The sequence below is a fragment of the Camelus dromedarius genome, chromosome 8, assembly GCF_036321535.1.
Source record: "Camelus dromedarius isolate mCamDro1 chromosome 8, mCamDro1.pat, whole genome shotgun sequence".
Lineage (NCBI taxonomy): Eukaryota > Metazoa > Chordata > Mammalia > Artiodactyla > Camelidae > Camelus > Camelus dromedarius.
This window is the reverse complement of record NC_087443.1, coordinates 58,363,207-58,384,459: the sequence shown is the minus strand read 5'-3', so window position 1 is coordinate 58,384,459 and position 21,253 is coordinate 58,363,207. Positions and strand designations below refer to the sequence as shown.

At 48.0% G+C, this 21,253-nt stretch overlaps 1 long non-coding RNA gene and 1 other non-coding gene across 2 annotated transcripts in view; both read left to right on the top strand.

The window, feature by feature from the left end:
• Positions 1–10,365, top strand: part of LOC135321833 (uncharacterized) — a 50,096-nt gene extending 39,731 nt beyond the window's left edge. Inside the window, exon 3 of the long non-coding RNA XR_010381973.1 lies at positions 10,285–10,365. This is a non-coding gene — a long non-coding RNA (uncharacterized LOC135321833). The remainder of the gene's footprint in view (positions 1–10,284) is intronic.
• Positions 10,366–20,391: 10,026 nt separating this feature from the next.
• TRNAG-ACC (transfer RNA glycine (anticodon ACC)) lies at positions 20,392–20,464 on the top strand. Its single transcript has one exon. It is a non-coding gene; the product is annotated as a tRNA-Gly (tRNA).
• The last annotated feature ends 789 nt before the right edge of the window (positions 20,465–21,253 follow it).

The following is a 21,253-nucleotide window of genomic DNA, read 5'->3' as shown; positions in this document are numbered from 1 at the left end:
TCTGTTGAAGCTGTGCCCAACACCTGCCCAGCTCCAGTGGCACTTCTTCCATCCTTTCTTTTCCTAACACTACCAGCTTGTGGAGATCTGTCTCTCACTGGTACACCAGAGTATCTGTATTGCTCACAGGGAACTTATGGTTCTCTCACTGCTTTGTAGTACAGATATTTGTGTTCGGCTTTAGCAGGCATGTAATAAATATTTACAGAAAGAAGCAAAGGATGTGCTAGCTTGAGCTTTAGGAGAAAGCACAGAACCGGTTTCATATTCCTTGTTCTTTTGTAACATCTGGAAGGCCTCCAGCAGGAGCTGGGGGAATTGGCAATGACATTTAGTTGACTTTTGGCAGGGGTAGGCAGACCAAATTTGTCCTTGATCAGTTCTTCAGTGGAAGTTGGTGTTGGTATCAGTGAAATATTAGTCTGGAGCAATCAATGATGGCTTTGGCTGAATTGAGAGTTCAGGAAGACTTGATTAATTGGGATGAGGTGCCATGGAGGAGTCTGTGTCCTTAGAGATTAACCAGAGAGTTTGATGTTGAATTGAGTCAGAGTTGAAAGCAGACTGGAGACTAGTTGGAACTGGGGATCAGAGATGATACCACTTACCTTCCTATGGGAACATCTCAGCTAGCACTGAAGGTTGTGCCCATTGGCCTCTCTGGGATGAGGGTAGAGGGTGATGTATCTGGGGACAATGGAGAAAGAAGATGGTCAATTTGGCTGATCTTGGAGAGGTGGCATCCGATTTCCCCACTCTTCCCCCTCTCTCCTTCCACAGTCTCCTGGGCCACTCAGACCATCACCCACTGCAGCCCAACACCTCCCCTCCGCCCACCTCTCTCCTCTTAGGAAGGCATCCTTGTTCACTCGTAGCACCTTCAGGTCTTCCCACTGCCACCTCTGCCGCCTCTGCCACACACCCTGCACCACAACATTTTAAGACTAACAGCTGAGATTTAACTGGTCCATTTCTGTTTCTCAGTCCCTTTTCCAGGGAGAAGTTTGTTTTTCAATCTATGATGCTGGTTTCCTCAATGGAGATAAACAGCAGGAGAATGTTTTTCTCTGCCCTATTAATGGGTCAGATTAAAGAGTCAATCATATAATCAGCACATCATTTCTTAACTGGCCCTTGAATAAGCTCAGAGTCCCATCTGGGAGATGAAACTCTCCCTGACAGTAAGCAAGCTCTAAGACATCCCAAGGCAGCATATGGGTGGGGAGCAAATGTGGGGGAATCATAGGGATGATAATGTTTCCCTAAGGTTTTCTACTTTAGAGAACAATTTCAAATTCATTATCTCAGGTGACTCTCATAACACTCCTATGATGTAGGCCTAATTGTCTTCATTTGACAGATGGGAAACTGAGGCTCAGAGAGGCAGTCACTTGCCAAGATCAGATAGCCAGTAAGTGACAAAACCAGGATGGAAGGAGCAGCTTATTTGGGAATCTTCTGCTGGCTGAGTCCTGTCTGTGAACTGTGAACTCTGTAGTCTGGAGGTGTCCCCCACCACCTCCACCGGAGAATCCTTCTACCCTTACTGCCAAGATTCTAGGCTGGGAGGACAGGGAAGGCTCTCAGGCTCGGGCCTCTTCCCATGCCCACCGCTGTTTCCCTAGGTTGAGCCTTGTGGCAATTTGAGCCAAATGTGCCCTCAGAATCCCGGTGCCTCCCTCCTGGCCCCAGGGGTCAGTCTGTACCCCTGGCCCATATCCTGAGACCCTGAGAAAAATCCTTAGCCATTTGTCTGGGTCCCCTCCCCATAGGTCAGTGCTCCCCCCGCCATGGACAGGCTCCTGTGATGATGGATCGCTGGCCCCAACGCACATATTATTATGAAATGGGTTTATTACACTCTAAATCTCTCACTAATGTGCTGCTGTTTAATCCCTTTATCCAATTCTCAGTCTCTCAGGCTCGGCCACAGCTCTCTCCACTCAGGACTAGGTCTGAGTGGTTTATTGGATGATTTCTGACTTGGGGGACTAGGGTGGGGCTGTTTAGAGGAGAGGGGAGGAGAGGGAGCTGAGCAGCCCTTGAGAGAAGAAGTCCAAGGGCTCGTCCTGGGGCTTCTAACCTGAAGCCTTCCTGGGCCAAGTTCCCGAGGGGCCCCTGCGGTCCATCAGTCTTGTCCACCTCCATTTCTCTGATTTGGAGCCTAAGTCCCTCTCCACTTCCGCTCTTATCACTTTCTCACTTCCTCTCTCTCTGCCTCTTTCTGTCTCTTCTTGTGAAGCCAGACCATGATCAGGATGATGGTGTCTATTTCCCCCTGGGATGAGGAGGGCTATGAACCCTGACCTTTCCCACCCTACCACCCCTTTTCTGGAAGTTCCTCTAATTCTGCTGGGTTTCTGTCATCTCCAGTCCTTCTATATCCCAGCGCCACTGACCAGCCACCTTCCTCTTTTGGCATCTGCTACCGATGTCCCCCTCTGGCTTTCCTCTTGTAGAGCCTCCATCTGCCCTGCTCTTGGGCCCAGGCCGAAGTCCCTGCTGACACCAGCAGCCTCCACCTCCTCATCCTCCGCCCTCAGCCTCCTCTGCTTCCCCATGACACCTCGGCTCCCTTCCCTCCTCAGTCTCATCCTGGCCACTTCCCCGGCTGGCCTTCTCTCCCTCCCTCCGTCTCTGTCTCTGTCTCTTTCTCTCCCGTGTCTCTCCCCAGCAGTCCCTCCCCACTCTGACACACCAGCCGGTATAGCAGCCAAGGCTTCCTGCTGTCAGCTGGGGAATAGATAAAGATAAATGATATTATGTTAAATTCCACTTAATGACAAATTTTTAATTTTCTGAACATGGTCATTTTCTGGCTAGTGAATCAAGTGGAGGGAGCTAATTACATGAAGATCTGAACAAAAATAACTCCTAATTTTCAAGGATAATGGAAGAGAAATGTTGGAGATTAATGGCACTATTTATCTTTTTTAAATTTCTATCTTTCTCTGTGATAGCCGTGCTCCCCAAGGAAAATATTCATAAAATGAAATTGAAGTCGTAACTTAATAGGTTATTAAAATTTTTGAGTGCATATCACTTTCCTTCCGCAGCACTGTAAATTTAAATTGAAGTTTGCGGCTCCCCGAGTCACCAGCGGAGTTTTTTTTATGATGGCACAATAGAGAGAAACATGCATCTTTGTCAGGAGGTATTTGCTAGTCTAATTTTATGGCAGGCCGGATTATCAGACGGGAATGGCAGCGCCGGGGGAAGCTGACAAGCCCGCAGCCGGCAGCCATGTGTTTCCATTAGCGCCCCGAGCCGTCCGGGGTTTCTCTGGACTCTCATTTTCCACTTCAGTCTTTTATCTTGATTTAAAGTGAGGGCGCCCAATATTCAGGGCCTGTCATTTTTCTCTCTCACACACTCTCCCGGCTCTTCCTCACTTCTCCCCTCCCACTTCCTCTGCTTCAGAGCCTTTCATCTCTGGGGCTCCAACGTGGGCCCTGGGCCCCCCTCACCCAGCCTCACCCAACCCTCTGGGCTCCACCCCAGGAGGAAGAAGAGAGAGGAGGCAGGAGAGGCCAGCGGGGCAGCTACTGGAGTTAGTTATAAATTTGAGTGAAAACTTCTCCCTATGGGCCCATCAGAGGAACCCTCAAATGGGGACAGTGCAGATGAGGTGGAGAGGGAACTCTCTGGCTTGAGCCCATCAGGCCCTCTAATTGAGTGTTAATGGAGTTGTGAGGGGGAGGGGGCGCAGCTGTTGGCTCTAGGGACCCGAGGGCAGGGAGAATTATGGCCGGTCTCTCTTCTAGAGAGATGCTGTCTCTGTTCCTATGCAGGTCTCCACCCTGGCTTTGTCTCTGAGTCTCAAAACCACCAACATAGAGGGGAACTTAAAAAGGACCTCAGAGCAAGTCGCACAGTTTAGAGATGGACAAACTGAGGCCTTGACATGGGGAGTGTCTTGTCCAAGATCTCATGGTTAATTAGTGGGAGACAGAACAGAACGTTGGTTGTCACAGATGCGCAGATGAACGCAGTCTCCACTGAACCGCACTGCCTCGCCTTGGCCTCTTTCTGCTCTGTTGGATGGAAGCCAACGTTTTTGTGTTTCTCTCAGCTCCCACCCAACTTTGCCCACCTTATTATTGGCACCAACGTTTTCCCAAGAGCTAGCCTTACCATCCCCAAGTCATCATTCACACCTGTTGTATCCTCACACCATGTCAGTTACCAAGTCCTGCCATCTCTTTCCTATCTGTCCCCTTCTGTCCTCTTCACTGGGCTTCACCTGCCCTATTACATCAGCCCCTCTGTCTGCTCACTTATTTCCATGTTCTCCTCTCCTGTCCCATAGTGACACTCTCCTGCCCTTACTCAGAAACCCACCATGTGCCTTCCACCCTGTGCCTACAGGATTGAGTTCCAACTTCTCACTCAGACTTTAGAGCCCTGAGTGACCACAGCCCACCATTTCCCCTCTGTTCTCCCTCCCCCTTGCCCTCCATATACCCATATAGGGTTGACTCCAGCCAGAGTGGCATCTCTGCACCTTTGTTCCTAGTGTCCCCACCAGGAGCATCCTCCACCCTCCAGCTCTGTCCACCATCCATGACCCACCTCAAGCCACATCCTTGCTGGGCCTCCCCAGGCCACAGTAAGCTTCCCTCTTCTCTGGCCTCCTTGAGCCCTCGCCATCCAGGCTGGCCAGTTTGGCACTCATCAGTCTGCTCGCCTTGCTCGCCCTAAATTCAGCTCAAATAGCTTATGGTCACAAATGCCCCTGGATCACACACCATTATCCCATATGTCCCAAACATGGCACCAGAGACCCCTGGATAAAAACCTCAGACAGGAGGTCTGCTCACATAGCATCATAGCAAATTGGAACTGGAAGGGATATGACTTAAACTCTCTCATTTTATTGATCGGGAAACTGAGGCCCAGCCAGAGGGGTGATGCACAGGGACCTGTCTTTAGGAAGGTCTCTGGACTCAGGTTTCAGTGCTCTCTCCACCTCACCATTCTGCTTCTAGGTTTCCTGTCATCATTGTTACTCAGGTGTAAATTGGCCATAGTTCTTTTAATCTCAGAGCCTCGGTTTCTCCACAGTGGAGAAAAAGCAGTCCTAGACCACGTGCCTTCCTCAAAGTGGATCAGGGATCATGGGAGAACCCCATGGCAACAGCAGGACTTTTCGATGCGGTATCTGCTTGCACCTCCTGCCCTCCTCTGCATCCCAGGCTGCTCAGCCCTGCCCCACGCTCCGTGGCCCGGCCACTTCCAAGGACTGTGACCCTCTTCTCTACCGGCCCTCCACTGGGCTACCCACCATTATGCCCCATGTTGCAGGTACGTTGCAGGCATGTTGCAAACATGTTTGGGCATGTTTCAGGCATGGCCATTTCCACTTGGCTGCCTGTGCCACACAGGTCAGGTGGCGAGTGGCCTGGGCCACCCCCACGCCGTGTTGAGCAGTGGAGCTGAGTGGAGGCGGTGCCTGGTTCCCCAGCCACAGTCTCTCGTTAGAAAGAAATTAAAAGCCACTCAATTTTGGCTAATATCCCTCTGAAGGCCTTTAACTCCACCTGTGACTAACCCATTCATAATCGCTCCGTTTTAGTGGCTCAGGCTGATGTAGCCTCAATTAATTTGGGAGGAGAGATAAACGGCCATTCCTCTTTGTCTCCCATCCCTTCCTCCCTCCCTGCCCTCTCTGTCGTCTCCCCCACAGTCTCTCTGTCTCTCTCTGCCTATGGCTCAGTGTTTTTCTCCTTTTCTCCATCTCACCTGCTTCTCATCCTGATCATGTGGGTCTGTTTCTCTCTTCTGCAGTGTCTGTCTCCCCAACTCTTTCTATGTCGCTTTATTTCTAAGTCCGTCTTAGCTTTTGTTCTCTCTCGACTTTCTTCTCTTTCACTCTTCCTGCCTCTTTCTCTTTCTTCCTGCATTTATCTCTCTGTCTGGGCCTCTGCTGTTCCGTCTCTGCCCTCCTGTTTCTTTTGGGCCCCTGCTGTGGGTCACTTTGCTTTTACTCAGTCATCTTTGGAGTTACTTCCTTGCCCACTTGTGTTCATATTTCTGATGCAGTTTTTCTAGCTCCCTCTTCCCATCTCTGTCTCTGTTTTTTTCTGTCTCTTTGTCTCAACCATTCTGTCTCCGAATCTCCTGTCAATCGTTTCCTTTCATCCCCCGCCCCAGCCCCTCCTATTGGATCCCTTCTGCAGCTTCTGTTCCTTCTCCCTTTCCCCCTTGCTTCCTCTCCTTCCCTTTTTTTAAAATTTGCCCCGTCTCTCCATTTGTCTGTTTCTATTGTATCTCCCTGAGTTTTTCTCTCTTCTCTTCTCTTTTCTGTCACAGAGATGACTCTGCTCTCACCCCTCCCCCTGGCTCAGGCACCTTTTCTCCTGGTGCCTCAAACCACCCCTCCAAGCCCTCGAGTCGTTTTGTCTTCTTCTCCCCTCTCGATTATTATTAATGATAAAAGCTCAAACATCACATCAGTAATTTCTGAGTGAGTTTTGCAATGAAACTGGGGCCTTCTCAGCCCCTCCCGAGTCCCACAAATTTTACTTTTGTAATTTCACGCCTCTGGTTATCACCACGCTGCTCTGTCCCTCTCTGCCTCTCAGCTCCCCTCCCCTCCCCCCACCCCACCCCCCGGAGAGAGCACTTAAACTTGTTTTCATTCCCTTATTCTTTATTTTTTTAATGTCCACTCTCTCCGGAGTCAGTAATGTTCTTCCTCTCTTTCCTCTCCCATTTTCTGTTAATTCTGTGCCATCTGCCTTAGCATCTGTTAAAAATAAAATTTCCCTCACACAATGAGAAGCCTCCCTGCTCCTCCCCCCACCCGCAGCCCCCCAGGTTTGGTGCTGGGGCTGTCAGATGCCACTTCCTCTCCTGGGATCTTTTCCCCCTCCCCCCAGTCCCTAGTCTGATTTTCAGAGAAGAGACACAGCACTGGGCAAGTATGCGGCTGGGAGGGAGGGGGCTGCCCAAGGGGCCTGGAGCTGGAGGGGGCAGCTGAAGAGGGAGCTAGAGCTGGGGGGTGCAGAAGATGGAACTAGACTCCACCCACTTGCCTCCGGGACCTTGCCCAGGCTGGAGCTCTTAGCTGCTGAGACAGAGCACCTGCACAGGTAGGTGACAACAGGTGGGGAAGAGGTGTGAGAAGAGTCCTTTTCCCCTGGGAAAGGAGGTTGCTGATCAATCCATTTGCCCTCTCCCAAAAGCTAATGCTGGGGCATGAGGCTGGGACAGTTTGGGAGTGAATTTAGATGAGAGAACTGTCCCTAAATCCCAATGGTTGGCCACAGCTTGGAGTGGACCTGGTGCAAGACAAGGTGTCCTCAAGACTGGCTGTCCAGGTACCCCTCCCCTTGTCTCCTGGAAGACTCTGTCCTTGCTGCCCTGAGCTCAGCTGGGAGAAGTGTGGGGAAGGGAGTTAACTGACCCCCATGCCCTAAAGACTTTGGGAGGGAGGAAACTCTTGAGTTGAAACCAGCTTCCCAGAGGGTCTGGGAAAAGACTCAGTGTGTGTATGTTTGTGAGCATGTGTGTGTGTGCCTGTGAGAGTATGGTTCCCTGTCACTGCTCTGTATAGGTATGTTTGACGAGTATGTGTGTGTGAATTGGGTTTTGACTGATTTTCTTTCTGTGTCATACTGTTCCTGGCAACATTGCTCAAGTATGGGTATACTGTGTATGTTATAGTAGGTGTGTAGCTATACCTCTCCATAGATGATGTATGACAGTGTGTAGTAGTAAGTGTGCTGTAACCACGTAGCTCTGTGTGTATTTGTGTAAATGGTATCTTGCAAAAAATTGTCTTCCTGTGTATGTGATGATGGTTGTAATTGTTCAGGTCTTGGTTTATTTGTATGTGAAAGTGTTACATATTTTGTCTATTTGTGTATTTGTATATTACTTTGTCTCTCCTGTGATGCTGGGTGTAACCATTTCCATATACTATAATCCCTTTTCTCTTGTGATGGGAGGCTCTGTATGTGACCAATGCCACGGTTGTTTTACTTCTGACTGATGTGAGTGTGAAAGCATCTTTCTGTGGGAGGGTAATCATGTATGACTGTCTGTGGTGACATATGCACATGTGTGAGTGTGAATTTGTGTGTATGCGTATGTGTGCTGTATGCTTCCTTTTACTCATTGACACACAAATGTGTGGGTACCTTGGTTGTGCCAGGCAGGATAGGGCAAGGCATGGACAGTTATGTTGGTGGGTCCAGTGAGGTCAACTGAGATAAGAGGTCACAGGTGGATGACTTACGCAGCTTAGCAGCAGGATGGTGAAAAGGTACAGGCTTTAGTACCAAAAGAGTCCTGAGTTCAATTCCTAGATCTGCACCGATCAGGTCAATCACATAGCAAGTTACTTAAACTCTGAGTCTGAGTTTCCACATCTGTAAAATGGGGATAATCACATCTATGGCATACAGTTGTTGTGAGGATTAGGGATAAAGGATGTCAAACAACTAGCCTGGCGCTTAACAGTAATAGTAGTAGAAAACTATTCAGTGCTTACTATTACATATTTACTTCCTTTATTCCTCCCATCAATTCTAGAAGGGTTCTTACTGTTTTAGAGATGAGGCACAGAGTAAAAATAACTAAGATCAGACAGCTAGTAAAGGTAGAGTACCAGCTCAACAAATGATAGCTTTATTTGGAAAGTAGATGCCTCCTGCAACTACTGCTAATATTATTCATGTGAATATTGGGGGTGGGGGTGGTGCATTAGACCAACAGCACTTCATTCTCTCTTATAAGGGCCTCCTTACTAAATCATCCCTCCCCCGCCCCTATTTCCCCACAACCTAGGAGCTATTGGCTCCTGGGGCTGTCTTGTAGGGCTGGACAAAAGAGAGAGGCTGAGGAGGAGGAAATGCCCCATGCTCCTGGCCGCTTCTTGCCAGCCTTGATCGACACCAAAGACTCCGTAATCTCTCTCTGCCCCGAGGGGAGCAGCAGCGTTTGTGAAACAGATTTTTACAAAATGTTTTGACCCTGCTCTCCCCTCCCCCCGCATCCCTGCCTGGCACTGTGTCACCTAATTAAATCAGCCTTCGCAGGCGTCTCCGCTCCCTGCTAATTGTGCCCTGGGCCGGCTTCCGGAGGTCGCTCTCCCCACCCAGCACTGCTCCCCCCAACTCCTGAGGACTGCATGGGGCTAGGGTGGGCTCCTGCTGGGGGCTGGGGGCGGGGGAGGGGAGCGCAGAGATCCCCTAGAGGCCTCCCTTAGCAATTTCCGTGGTCCTCCCCACTAGCTCTTCTGCAACCCAGGAGACTGAGTCACTCACTGTTCTAGCCCCCACCCAGCCCTGCTTCCTGCTCAAGGACGGGGCCCCGGTCTGAAATGACCCGGAGGCCTCGGGGAGGCCACCTGAGCGTATCCGGGTAATTGTCTCCGCCAGACGCTTTGCTGAAGCAGGCGGCTCGGAAAATCCCGGATTTCTTTCCCCTTCACCGGCTGCGCTGTGCCGGCCGGAAGCCGGGCGGCTTTATTTACAGATCCTCCTGCAAGAGCCGGCAGACGCTGGGCGGAGAGGCGGCCGCCGCCACCTCTGTCCAGGGTGCTGATCGCGTGCAGGGCTGGGCGGCTCTTCTGCTTTTGCCGGGATAACAATGACTAAAAATCATTATAGGCGACTATTATTGGACCATCACCGTGAGCCAGGCACTGAGCTAAGCTCTTCTAAGCTGTCTATAATTTAATACTCACAGAAACCTTAAAAAGAGAGGTTTCCCCCATTTTAAAGATGAGAAAACTAAGATTTCCACAGGTTAAAGAACTGGAGTTGGAGGTGGTTTAGGGAGAATTTTGCTTTATCTGTCATGTCTGATTTCTTCTATTTTCTTTTTCTTCTTTGATAACCAAGAATATGTTCATGTACTATTTGTGCATTAATAAGTTTTAAAAACTTGAATTTTTTTTTTCTTAACGTGTATGTTCTTCTGGACAAATGACTGAGGTTTTTCAAAAAGGAGGGAGAGAGAGATAACAAATATGTTGTGGGTGGACCTTGCTTGGATCCTTGTCTGAACAAGTTAAATGTGAAAAAAAAAAGATGAAAAATCTTAATATAGACTGGGTAGTTTATGATTTAGGGGATTATTGCCAGTTTTCTTAGATGTGATAATGATATTGTTGGTTATGTTTTTTATTTTGTTTTTGTGTGTGTGTGTGGTTATTTTTTCTTTGTGGTTATGTTTTATTTTTTAAACTCTTTAACTGTTAATTTTTTTTAAGGAGCTGTTAAGTGACCTTCCCAAAGTTACTTAAGAGCTCCTTCTTCTCAACCACTCTGACAGCTGACCACCAGCAGATCTGAACATATCTACAGCTTGGTGTGTTATATGGGCCTGTCTGCAGATTTGTGTGGCTGTGTCTACTTCAACTGATGTAAGTGCTGGTATTGTATCTTTGTGTCTGAGATCTCTGTGTGGCAAATTTTGGGTGCCAACTGTTTGCCAGATTTTCTATAATGATATCTTGCAGCATTTTAAACTCAGAACATCCCTCAGAGGGAGGAATTGCTATTCCAGTATTGCAGATTCAAGGAACTAAGGCGGAGAAAGTAATTTGCCAGTGGTCTTACAGTTAGCAAGGGATGGAACTGGAACCCAGGTATTTTCACTTCACTCCCTAGTGTTTTTGGTAATTGCTTAAACCACAGTGGCTTTATTAGTGTAAGACTTGTGCCTGAGTATGACTTCATCTAGTGGGTGGAAGTAAGGAACTGAGTATGTAGTCACAGCATACTCTTCCTGTGATGCCCTAGGGTGGGAGATGCAGGGAACTAGCAGTGAGGAAAGAAGGTTGATTTGAAATGAAGTAATCAGTGGGAATGATCAGGTCCACTAAAGATGTACATGATCTGAAGAATTTACCTGGTGATAAAATAGATCTCAATTTGATTTGGAAGTTAGAATCTTTCTCTCAATTGTGATAAAACCATCCATTGAGCACCTGCCAAGCCCCAGTCTCCTTATCTGTAAAGATACATAGAAACTATGTATACATAGCACAGTGTCCGGGACAGAATAAGAATTTAATAAAGAATGGCCTTTGTTGTGGGGAGGGTATAGCTAGCTCAGTGGTAGAATGCATGCTTAGCATATATGAGTCCTGGGCTCAATCCTAGTACTTCCATTAAATAAATAAACAAACAAACAAACAAACAAACAAACAAACAAACAAACAAACAACAAACCTAATTACCTCCCCCCTAAAAAAATTTTTTTAAAGAAGAATGATCTTTGTTCTCAAGGGAAGAAGCACAATATGATTTGTGAAGACTAGATTTGGAGTCAGAGCAGGATATAATCTTGCTCTCAAAACCCACTAGCTGAGTCACCTCGGGCCAGCAACTTAACCTCTCCAGGACTTACTTCCTTTTTCTGTGATAGGGAGATAATCATACTTCAAGAGATTGTAAAGATTAAATGAGATAATGTATAAAGTGCTTGGCATAGTGTCTAGCACATAGTAAGTGCCCAATAAATGTTAGCAGGTATTACTTTGTGCCAGGTGCTTTACATATATTCTCTCTGAACCCTGTCACCACCCTATAAGGTATTTGATATTCCAATTCAGGCTTTTTTGTATTCCAGATTCATACTTATTCCATTCACCTGGCTGCCTGCTTCTTCAAGAGCTGTCTGTTTTATGTGAATGTTTCTGAGAGTCAGTATGGGGAACTAGCATAGGGAATGAAAGGGAGGCTAAGAGGGAGGGGCTTTGGCATAGGAAAAAGAGCACTAGGGTGGGAGTCATGAGATTGGAGTTGACACCCTAGATTTACCATTAACTAATTGTGTGACCTTAGTCAAGCTTCTCTTCTCAGAGTCTCAGTTAACCTACCAGTAAAATAAGGAGAGTAGACTGGTTGAGTTATGACATTATAAGACTCTCTGGGTAACTGTATGTGTTCAAGAGACTTGAGTAAGATGTGGAAGTATGACTGTGAATTCTGTGGGACTCTGAGAGTGTTTGAAAGGAGAGTGTTGGGTGGGGCTGTAGGGTATGCAGTTGTGGTTGGAATAACACAATGACAATGACGAGGAGGGACTTGTGACTACACTTCCTTAAGACAAAGTACGACAATGTGAGACTATGTAGAGTGAATACTGGCGACTGGGTGTGTCTGTGTAAGTGGGTGTGTGTAAGCATCAAATTCTCTGCATGTATTGTATGCAAGGATGTTAGTATAATGGTATGAAAATTATTATAGTCGAATTTTATGAGAATGTGAGCATGATTGTAAGGGAAGGATATGGGTTGTGGATTACATGTGAATGTGTGAATGCAGAGGTGATATATGTGGAGGAGACTGATTATGGGCTAATAAGCAGAGAGGAGTGGTAGAGATCTGTAAAGTAGGCACCACATGCGGGAAGAGGCTGAGCCACATCACCCTCCCACCTTTCCTATCCTACGGGACCCTCTAGAGTGATCTACAGCCTTCTCAGACTTACTGATTTGGGATGACCTGCTCGCTGTTTCTGCTACACAGAGGTGTAGACACACAGTCTTATGCTCTTCAGCTATGGTGTCAGGGACACCTCCTGAGAAGAGTCTGGATTAACACTTGAAGGTCCACCGTGGACAAATCCAGTCTAGCCTCCCTTCTACCGTCTCCCTAACAACCTTGGCCAGGAGGCTTCAGCGGCAGGTAGTGGCAAGACTGACAATGGGTGAATATCTTAGGTTCAGGAGGCTGAAACAGACCTTATTCCTGCAGTGAGGTGACAGGGGAGGATTTAGTAGGATAATGCTTTTTTGAGAATTTTCATGTAGGACATCAGGTTATGAGTAGAGATTATACACAGAACACATTATATACAGAATCACACTTGTATACAAGGTTTACCTAGACCTTCATAATCACACACACACACACACACACACACACACACAGAGAGAGAGAGAGAGAGAGAGAGAGAGAGAGAGAGAGAGAGAGAGAGAGAAACTGGTCTGAAGAATTAGGGATTTTGTCTTTGAAGAAAGAGCCCATTCATTTAAGCAAAGGGTAAAGGACAAATGACACCCTCTTTGGGTAAGAATATAAAGTGGTACAACCTTTTGAGAAGGTGGTGTGACAATGTGTCCCCAAATGTAAAATTTGTATTTTTTTTTGACCCAATGCTTCCATTTTTACAAACTTATCCTGAGGAGATAAACTGTACAAGTGTGAAAAGATCTGTCCACAAATATATTCATCTCAGGGTATTTCAAGTAGTGCAAAACTGGAAATAATCTAAACGCTTATCAACCGAAGACTGGCTCATTACATCATGCAGTACAATATAATGCAACTAGTACAACGATCACGTAGCTCTATATTCGTTGCAACGATGTAGTCTATGATTTTTTAATGGAAATGGCAGATTACAGAATAGAATATAGAGTTTGATCTTGTTTACGTCATATGATACACCTGTGTTCATGCTTATTTAGAGGCAGAAAGAGTTGTCTGGTAGGATGGTCACTAAGATAGTGACAGTGGTTTTCTGACTTATGTGGGCATTATTTTTATCTTTCTTCTCTATATTTTCTGTGTAGTTTACAATTTTTGCAGTGAACATGTATCTTTTCTTGGAGGGAAGGAAAAAAGAAAGATGCTTCTCATGCGCTTTCTCTTTACCAGTCTTTACAATTAGCACAGAGGGCACAGCAATGAGTGAGGCACTAATTCCCTTAGGGACTGTCCAGGATTAAACCTCCACATCAAAGGTGTTGGGGCTGACAGTGTACTTTATGATGACATCCCAAATGCCCTACATCTACAAACCATGTCATCTTCCTCCCTCTGCCTGCTCCTTGCTGGATCTGTGTTCAGTTTTTAGAAGCACAGTGAGAAGATGTGGGTCCCCTGGAGAGCCTGTGGGCTTGGCAGCAGGGGAAGGGAGATCACTGGGGGAGGCTGGAACAGCTGTGGAGAAGCCCTTTGTTGGGGGGAACCTAGGGCAGCTTCTGTCCTTGGTGTCCCTCCCCATGATAAGAGATCCCTATGTCCACCCTGAATTTTCTTTTCTTTTCTTTTTTCTTTTCTTTTCCTTTCTTTTCTTCTTTTTTTTTCTTTTCTTTCTTCCTTCCTCCCTCCCTTCCTCCTTTCTTTCTTTCTTTTTTTCCTTTCTTTCTTTCTTTCTTTTTCTTTTCTTTCTTTTTTTTTTTTTTTTACTTTCTTGGTCAAAATAACCCCCTTGAGAGTGCCTGAAATCATTCTCTTCTGGGGATGAACTTCTTAGGGCCTTAGGCTTGCAAATGATTGCACAGGCCAAGGATTTCACCGCTCCCCACAATTGTCCCATTTTGGGGATCCTGTTTGAACACCTGCAGGGCAGGAGACTCACTCCCTCCTAAGATAGGCTTTTTGGGTTCAGGCAGCTCTAATGATTAGAAAATTCTTTCTTAAAGAAGTAGCCCAAATCTACCTCCTGGAAGTGTCTGTCCTCCATCCCCACGAAGATGTTCTTCAAGGATGAGATAAAGTAGTGTCTGTTGAGAGTCCTGAAATCAAAGGGAGGTGTGAGCCAGGACAGTGCAAGGAAACAAGTGGGAAGTAACCCAGCCACTGCTATTGTGCCCCCAGCTGCCACCATGCCAACATGTGGACCAACGTGTGGGTTCAGGGATTCCCACTGTGTGGAATGAGCTAAACAAATCCTAGCAATGTTGGGGGAGACAGACATTGTAACAGGGGGAGCAAATAGTGTCAAATTCCAGTGAAATCACTTGTGAGTTAAGTGACATTGGGCTGCTGGCCTCTTGGGCTGATGACTCATACAAACAACAACAACAACAACACAAAAGAACTTCCTAATTTTTATAAGGCATTGGAAAATCCCTTTAAATTTGAGATCCTATAGGAAGGAAGGAGGAATCCCTTATTTGACCTGATTTTACTTCATGAAAATAATACACCAAGTGTCAAGTTCAAGCCTCTTTCCTGGGCATGTCCAACGGACATGATGCAACCTGACTCCTGGCAACCTGCAGGGCTTCCTTCCTTCTCCACCTCCTCACTTTCCTCAGACACCACATACCAGAGGGTCACGCTTTCCCTTATCTCTGCTCTTCTGAAGTTGCTGTGCCTTCTGCCTGGAACTCCATGCCCCACCCCCTTGCCTGGTAAACTCCTCCTTTTGCCTAGACTCAGTTCTTGCTGAGCCGGGCAATATCTGAGCTTGACCCCTTCCTGTTGGCCCAGGGTATCTTGGGCTGCCCAGACCTGCATCTTGCACATTGCTTTGTGGTTGATTAACTTATAGGTCTTCCTGCCTCACTAGAAACTGTGAGCTCCCCAAGGGCAGGGTCTACCTCTTATTTTTAGTACCCCTGATGCCAGCCCAATGCCTGATACCTAGTAGATGGGCAGAAAACAGTTGAATGAATGAGGAGACGTTGAAAAGGGGGTTCGTGATCTTTGTCAAAGGCAAATTAGCCTCTTTTCAAAGTCAGTCTTGGAATGATGGGGTGAAGGGGAGAGGCATTCTACCTCATCTAGTGTCAATAGGATGGTTGTGTGGCCTGGACAAGCTATTGGATCTCTTTGAGCCGAAGAAGTGGAGTACATAATACCCAGGGTTATTATGACAGAGCAAAGGTAGCAGTTTAATGTGAAGGGCCGGTTACAACACCTACCACAGATTAAGTACTATCATTGTCATTTTTGTTGTTTGGGGTGGTCACAGGGATTCTTATCATTATTATGTAGTAGCCTATTTCTCCCACCTGGAAAACTCTGCCCCATCCTTCAAGGCCCCAGATCAAATGCCACCTCTTTAAGAAACCTTCCCAGATACCTTCAGGAATTTGGTCACCTGCTCCTCACCTTGAACATGCAGCACGTTGTGTGCGCATCCATGTGGCACTCACTAGGCACTGTGACATTTGTAGATATCTGTCCCCCTGCTTGATGGTGAACTTCAGGAAGACGAAGGAGGTCTCTGTCCTCCTTTGCCCCCAGCAGTTCTAAGGGGTGGGAGAAGTTCAAAATGTTGAGTGAGTTGGAGGAACTTGAGAACGTCTGAAAACCTCAACATGTGTTGGAAATGAGTGCATATGTGGTATTAGTGGTGACTGAAGGCACTGAGTTGCCACTGCACCAAGGATTGGGTTCCAAGGTTTAAAATAAAATGCAGGTGATGCTACAACTTCTATATATTTACAGAATTTTCTTTTTTAAAGGACAGGGGAGCAGAAGTTCTGTCTGGAGATACGATTATCACAAAGGAGGAAGGTGGTCTCCTCTGCCTTCTCCCCACTGCCCCACATGGTCCCCCTCCCCAGGAAAGGGCTCTCAGTTTTGCTCTGCTCTGGTCCAGGCATGCTGTAAATTAAGTATGCTTTTGCATGAGTTAGCCTGAAGCACTACTTCAATACCAGACTAGCCCATGGATGTTTATTTACCCCATGTGTAGCTTAATAGCAGCAAAATTAGGAGGGTTGGGAGAGATGTGTCCCAAACTCAGAGAGAACTGTGATTGGGGCCTTATTTTCCATGCACTGGTGCATCCATTTGTGGCCTTATGCACAGGTATTTCCTGCGGCCACAGCAGGATGTTAATAATAACGAATGCACAAATAATAACAATACTCTTCACCTGGATTGCATTTAATGGCTTCTCAGATCACATTTACATGGTCTCATTGTTTCCACTGATCTTCAGAGAATGAGGTATGTGGGGCAGATATTATTCCCATTTTACAAATGGGGCAACTGAGGCCAAGAGGACTTACAGAGGCCACCTGATTACTTAGAGGCAGATCTGAGGGGTGAACTAGGGCAGGGCCCTGCATAAACCGCGGTAGTACTTGGGTTCCCGCACCTGTAGGCATGTTGTCTGTGCACACCTCGGGGAGCTCTTTAGGACCGGGCAACAGCCCTAAAAGAGTGGAGGCCGAACTGTCTCAAGCCTTACAATTAGTCCCTTTCTCGCGGCCCTCGCGGCCTGGGCTGGTTCGGCTGCCGGGCGGATGCGCGAGGGCAGGGCCAAGGAGGAGGGCCGCGCCCACCGGGCGGGAGCCAGCGAGTGGGAGGAAGGCGAGTGGGGCCATGCACCCACCTTCCGGGGCGGGAAGACTGAGGATCTGGCAGCGGGCGCCCCCTGGTGGCGGCGGGGCCGGCGGGCGCGGCGCGGGCAGCGGGGCCCGCCCCGGCCGCGGAGCATCCCGGCTCCCGGGCCGGCGGAGGCGCGTCAGCTCTCACGGCGCCCGCTCCCCCCGCCGCCTCCCCCTCTTCCTCCACTTTGGGGATAATTTAACATGTTTCACACTAACTTTCCCGTAATGGCCGCGGAGCCTTTAGAAATGCAGGCTCCCCGCTTTATCGGCGGCCGCGCTAATGGTTATCTCGCAGCCGTGCCCCCGGCGATCCTGTCAGGAGTAAATAGAAGCTGACACAGTCATTTGCTTAAATCTTCTCCACACTTTTGCCGCATTTCCCTCCAGAGGATACCCCTGAAACAACAATTATTTGAAATGTCACGCGTTTCTGCCCCTGGGCTACCAACAAATGAACATTAAATCTATTAACAGCAAAAAAAATTAAATGTTTACTTTTCCGCGAAGGTGTGAGGGGCCGGAGTCAGGGAGGGGCCGAGGGAGAGGCAGAAACAGGACAGAAACGCGGAGACAGAGACCGAGAAACCCAGGCCGGCGGAGGTAGGAGCCCGGCCAGGCCGACGCAGAGGCAGAGCGGGACAGGCTGAAGGTCAGATAGACAGACTTGGGGCAGGCAAGGGGGAACCCACGGAAGGGGGTTGTGGGGGGGAAAGGGTCAAAGACCCATACAGCAAGACAAAAATAGAGACCAAAAAAGACAGGTGTGGAAAGACAAGACTCCAGGAGAGAAGGAAGGAGGACCAGGCAGACACTCACAAAATGAGAACTAAGAAAAAGCAGAAAGAAGCATCTCTGCCCATAATGCCACCACCAGCCCCGTTTAAAAAGCAAAATTAAAAACAACCCACGGGCCTTTCCCCAGGCTGGGGTGAGCAGGATGTGCTCTGGTAACAGCACGTACTCTCTCAGGCCTTACCCTGCAGCCTGGTTTCCTTTGGACCTCTGGGAGCTTACCTGGGCTTGCCGCCCTGGTAGGGCTCTGCCGTCCATGTCCCTCACCGTTTGTCCAGCAGCAGGATAGGTAAAAGGTCAGGAGTGCCTGTAGGTGCGGGGTGAAGCAGATAGGCGTCTGGGTCCACTGCTGAGGGCCCATGGCCAACTGGGCTCATGCTGTGACTCAGTTTCCCTATCTGTATAATGGGAAGCAGATCTCTGGGCCTCCACTCTATGGGTCACCTGAGTGCCAGATTGTCCTAAAGAGTGCAGTGACTCAGTTGACCTCCCTGTGTGACATTGAATAGATGTCATACCTGGTCATGTGGGAGGATCCAGGGTGTGTATAATCTTGTCCTTTGGCTCCCCAAGGTCAGTGCCTCCCCACTGGTGATGTGACCACAGAGCACTTGCTGTGGAGAACAGTCCAAGGGAGGGCCAGGAAGGTGCCTTGTCACTGAGGGCCACTCTTGCCTCCTCACCTCCAACGGGAACCAGGGCTCAGTGAGGGACCCCTGAGATAGAGGGTCAGGGGCTACCAGTGGGGAGGTCAGTGAGGAGGTCCTCAGACGGTTGAAGGCATCAGCGGGGTTGAGGAGGATGAGGGCGGTGGGGGTGGGTGAGGGGCCAGTTTGAACACCTCCTACTGCCCCCCCTACCCTTGCACCTCCTGGTCCTCCATGGACTGTGTTCCTTTGACATTTTCAGTTAAAACAAATGGGTCAGGTTTCATTTCAGTGTGAGGTGAGGGCTGTCTGTCCTGGGCCAACTCAGCATGGCCAGGCACCTCTGGATTCCAGTTTCACCGCTCTCCTGGGGACACGTGTCCAAGCTGGAGCGGCTCACCAGGGCTCTTCGTTAGTGTGTAACTGGGTGTGAATGCTAGCTCCATGCACATCTGCCTGCACCAGTAACTCATATGCAAACACACAAGTGAGGCTATGAATCTGCTCTCACGCTACTGCTTTAAATTTGCACATTTTTAGCCTCCTGTGAAGCCAGCTTTGAAATATACATTCAGAGCACACTCATGCGGGCACACAGATGCTCACCTTCTATAATCAAACAGTACCTTGCACACTGAGACATACATTCAAGGTGACTCCTTCCCCATGTCCTCCACCCTGACAATGCCCACCTCCAATCCTCTTACTCCAAAGGAGAATAACTAAAGGGTCTATGTGTCCAGGTCACAGAGGCTGTGTCCCTTGTCTGGATGTAGTCGTATATGAGTGCTTGTGTGTGAGTGACAAAGAAAATGCATTTTTGTGCTTTGAATGTGGACATGTTGCCACATACAAGGAGATTGTGTGTGTTTGTCTCTTGGAGTGTTGTGTGCCCGGTGTGGTTGTGTGTGACTGAGAGTGTGTGGTGGGGGGTTGTGTGTGGGGGGGTGAGTGCTATTTAAATAAAAAAGAAAGGAAGTGAATCAGGGTCGTTTCCATTTTAATTGTAAAACAGATAAGCACTAAACACTTTGAAAAAGTAAATGACTTGAGAATAATTACTCTCTATTACCCAGCGTCCCAGGGGGGCAGTTGGAGGAGCCCAGATGGCTACAAAAATGGGATTTAGCAGAAAATTGAAGACATTATTCACCGTAACACATTATCAATTACCTTCATATCAATTACAATAACCTTACATTAGCGAGGGGCCCCGAGACCCCCAAGCCCTGAGACTGTGGAATCACTGCAGCCCCGTGGGGGAGGGGTTGGGAGGAGGGGTAAGAGGATGGGAGGGGACTAGGAGGGTCTTGCTTCCTTCTCTCTCCTGGAGATGCTGCTGGCTCAGGCCCTCACACCCCATTCCAGGTCCCCACTCCCCAAATTCTGCCCAGTCCCAGCACCCTGGGCTGGTGCTCGAGTGGAAGATGATGAGTGGGAGCAGGTAGTGAGCTGAGGGGGTGAAGGACTGAGAAGCTGACAGACAGACAGATACAGAGGCCAAGAGGTAGAGGTGATAAGAGGCTGAGGGGTGAGGGGACTAAAGGGATGGGGTGAAAATAGGGGGTGGCCTAGATGGATCCAAAAAATCTGAGAGGCTGAGGAGACTGAAAATCTGAAAGGATAAGGGGGCCAACGTGCTGAAAAGTCACTTTCTAGAAATTCTACTTTTATTCTGTGGTCACTTCCTAGTCCATCCACCTCCTCCATCTCCTTCCAACGCCTGCCTCCTAAGGACTTAGGGCTTTTCAAGGCTTTCCCTTCTCCTATCTCCTGTTTCCTATCCACTTCAGTTTCTGCTGGTTCTTTCCTCCCACCCCAAAGTCTCTTAGATGGAGCAGGATGGGAGATGGGGGGTGGGGCCCTCATGAGAATGAGTTGCATAAGGGATTCAAAACTGAAGGTAGAGGAGGAGAGTGTAGCTCAGTGGTAAAGTGCATGCCTACCAAGCACAAGGTCCTGGGTTCAATTCCCAGTACCTCCATTAAAAACAAACAAACAAACAAACCTAATTGCCTTCCCCTCCACCCTCCCCAGAAAAAACAAAAACTGAAGGTAATGAGCCTTAGTCCCCTGCAGCCTGCAGTAGGAATCACAGAAGTGAGACTAAAGGAAGAACTTCCTGGAGTAAGACTCAGAGAGAATCCATGCATCTCTGCTGTGACCTGGGAACCAGTCAGTAGGGGAAGGAGCCTGAAGACCCTGAAAGGGCAAAGTCTGAGACAGAGTTAGAATGAAGAGTGCACTGATTCCAACCCTGACTTCTCCCTGCTCCCCGCACCCGCACACATACCACCCTTCACTGACGTGTGGGGACAGCCAACCCAGTCCTGCCCAATATGGCAGCCGCTAGCCACATGTGGCCATTGAGCACTTGAAGTGTGGCTAATCTCAATGGAGATATGCTGGAAATGAAAAAATGCACACTGATTTTTGAAGAGTTAGTATTGAAAAAGAATGTAAAATGTCTCAATACTTTCAAAATATTGGTTACATGTTAAGATGGTATTATTTTGGGCTATATTTTAAATCCTTATTTACATTATGACTACTTAAATATTAATTCAAAATTTAATGAAATAAAATTAATTTCATCTGTTTCTTTCTACATTATAAAAATGCAGCCACTAGAAAATTTTAAATTACATATATGGCCCATATTATATTTCTATTGGATGGTGTTGGGCCAAAGCGCCTTGGAAGGAATGGGATTTGGGGTTTGGGGAGGAGCAAATTCTGGGTGTCACTCCCTGGGATTCCCCAGAATAGGGTT